Genomic DNA, 3,121 nt, shown 5'->3' with positions numbered 1-3,121 from the left:
TCCAAGGCATTCTTGTAGCTCAAGCTTCCATGAGCACCCACATATATGACTGTACACTTACTCACAGATAGCTAATTTAAATTAATGAAAATAAATCCATAATTAGTATATATAAATTATGGAATGATACTGAACCTTCAACAGGGCCATGGTAAAAAAAAAATTTATTTTTTCTTTGCATCCCAAACCACACCTAGATGAGATCATATTACTAAAATTAAGTTATAATATGTACAGACCTATATTTAAAGTCTATACATTAGCTAATAATGTCCATACTATATATGCAGTTCTAAAAGAAAAATCACTGTGATAGATAGCTTAAACGTCATTTTGGAAGAACTAAGTATTAATAATACAAAATTGTTGCTCTGAAACTGCCTGAAGTCCTAGATGTTTTGCAGTTTTGTTTTCATTCATTTATCTCATTTTTTTCTGGAACATTAGACAAGGGCAAAGCTTATGCATGCAGTGAAGTATCTCTCACAACTGCTCCATGGTCAGCCGTGGTGTGAGATATTTCTCAGTGTGCAACAGCTCCTGTAGCAACAATGGTGTGGATGAGCACAGTAGCTTCTATGAGGCTGAGACGATGGTGCTTTTTAATTTAATTTGTTAATGAATTACCTGATTTACATGACAAAGAATGGTGGTTGGAGGAACACAGGAATACATCCGAGAGTCATTAGAACATGAGACAAGTTCATAGACTGTTACTATTTACATCAGCAGGAATTATAGAGCCTGAAGGCAGAGCTGTTACTACTTATGAGCACAAAGGTGCAAAATATAGTGAAACAGGTCTCTAAAATTGAAATGATGTTCCTGATGCATAGTCCTAGATTACTATATAAGTCAAAATACACTACCAGGATTAAAGAAATGGAGTAGAAGGTGACAAATGTACACACAAAGGTCAGGATGATTCCAGTGGCCCTTGTCTCATGGGAGAAGCTCAGGAAGTGTTGGGCACTATGGATGTACTGTGAGTGTCTAGGATGTCCACCATGAACACACTGGCCTAGAATATGAGACTCAAACACGTACCATCAGTAAAGCTGAGCAAGAGCATATACAATAGAGTGGAAATAGTGCCAAAAACACATGCTGAACAGTAACCATATGTCAGTATCTTAGTAGCATTTCTTATGCTACTAGAGCTTGTCACTGTTACAGGTTTCATGACATTCAGAAGCAGATGAACAAGTCAGCTGAGTAAGCAGGAAGGACTCGTGTACTTAATGTCTTTGTATTTAAGCTTCTTCTTTTGAAATTGCTAGGGCTGATTCTGGTTGCTTGGAAACAACTCAGAAGGCACATGGTACAGTGAAATGTCCTGTGATATTTGATAAAGATGTGATACAAGTTTATACCCAATATTATCCAAGAAATATTTCATTCTAAAATCTGCAATTATCTGAGGAATTCCTCTACAGTTAATAGACAAGGAGTTAGTGAGAGTCAGGTGCCTTACAATCAGGGCTTTGAGCTTCAAACCTTTCCCAGACAATCCTGCGATTAAATAATGAAGCACAAATGAGGAATTGACCAAGATTCCTCCTTTCATAGTGAAGACCCCACCTTTTACCATGTTCTCTGATTTTGTTTTGTCATTATCACAAAGGTGTTTAGCTAAGCAGCCATAGGAGTAAAACCTAGGAATTTGCACTACTTTCGTTAAAGTAGCCTAAAGTCAGCAGATGATGTAACTCATTGGTGGGTGCTTATTTAGCAAGGACCTGGGTTTCGTTCCCAGTACCACAAAAAAAAAAAAAAATAACTTAAATCAAATGTTCTTCAATCATCATGTTTATAAATCTTTCTCAAAGTTTGTTCATATAGATAGATACTTAATATTTTCTAAATTTATTTAGGTGCATATTTCTTAAAATTTATGATTGAGACACCTGCATATTTTGACGTTTTAACATTTCTATCCAAAAATCAAACTTTCTGCCATATCTTTCAAACTCTATGAGTTGCTGTGTCTCTTCCGTATTTACCACTTAATTTATTTTTAATATTTTATTATTCCTTGAGAATTTTATTCACTCTGTATTGTTTTTTTTTTCTCATATCCACCCTCCATTCAAGTCTTACAGACAATTCCAGAAGAGAGAGCAAAAGAAACTGGACGTGATGACAAGGGCTGTGACAGCCGACATTTGGACATGACATGGGTATACGCACTCCTGGACCCACAGCTGCTTTAATTGCTTGCAGAGCACCTGCACAAGATCAAACCAGTTAAAATTCCAGTGGGAATGGGAGAGAGAGGCTACTGAGGCCCCATCCAAGCTAAAGGGTAACTGCCAGTTGGTGGCTTTAATAGGCCGAGGATCACTTGAGGACATGGCAACTGGTAGGTTACACAAGACTCAGTAGGTGAGACCACACTCATACATATAGGCCCTACTTTAATAAAACAACACAATCTCCTTTAAAATAAAGGGGTTGTTGTGATTTCATTTCTCTTAAAACAATGATCCAAACATCATACATATAATAAACAAACTGATTACAGATTTTATAAAAATAGATATTGGTAGAATTCAAGAATTTTTCTAATCCATGAGTCTGAAGCAAACTGTCTACCACGAATAATGTCAGAAATGATATTACAATAGTTAAAAAACTACAATCACACAGAAATCTTATGCTCCCAGCCACAGTACTGATGTGTTACCAGCGTGTGGAGCGCTAAGTCCAGGAACCACATCATACACACCACATCCTGTCAAGTACATGGAAACACTATCAAGAAATTGTCACCACAAAGATAAGAATGTCTAAAGTGAATAGACCCAGTATTCTTATGAACAAGTATTTTGTAGAGAAAAACACAAAGAATAGCTCAAGTCCATACTATCAAGGTCTTCATACAGCCAAACACTTCAGTCCTAAAGTTTGCTAGGTGCAAGCTCAATTAAATAATCTCTTCCAACTGCCCAGACTCAGGAAACATATTCCTGCTTTCATTTCCAAGCCCAAGCCCAATATCAGGGTTCAAATCAAGTCCTATTATCAGGTGTCAGGTCCAGCTTTGCTAGACAGAATATTCTGATTATCAGAGAGTGGTACGGCATTTAAGTTTTGAACAAAATGGAAACAGCAGATAAAC

The 3,121-nt window shown here is 36.8% G+C and overlaps 1 pseudogene; it reads right to left on the bottom strand.

The window, feature by feature from the left end:
* Positions 1 to 725: 725 nt before the first annotated feature.
* On the bottom strand, positions 726 to 2,165 carry LOC129675426 (vomeronasal type-1 receptor 4-like; annotated as a pseudogene).
* Positions 2,166 to 3,121: the final 956 nt, after the last annotated feature.

This window comes from Psammomys obesus, unplaced genomic scaffold (assembly GCF_907164565.1).
Source record: "Psammomys obesus unplaced genomic scaffold, mPsaObe1.curated_primary_1811, whole genome shotgun sequence".
In the NCBI taxonomy this organism is placed as follows: Eukaryota; Metazoa; Chordata; class Mammalia; order Rodentia; family Muridae; genus Psammomys; species Psammomys obesus.
Note: the sequence above shows the minus strand (reverse complement) of the source record. Positions and strands in the feature narration are given on the sequence as shown.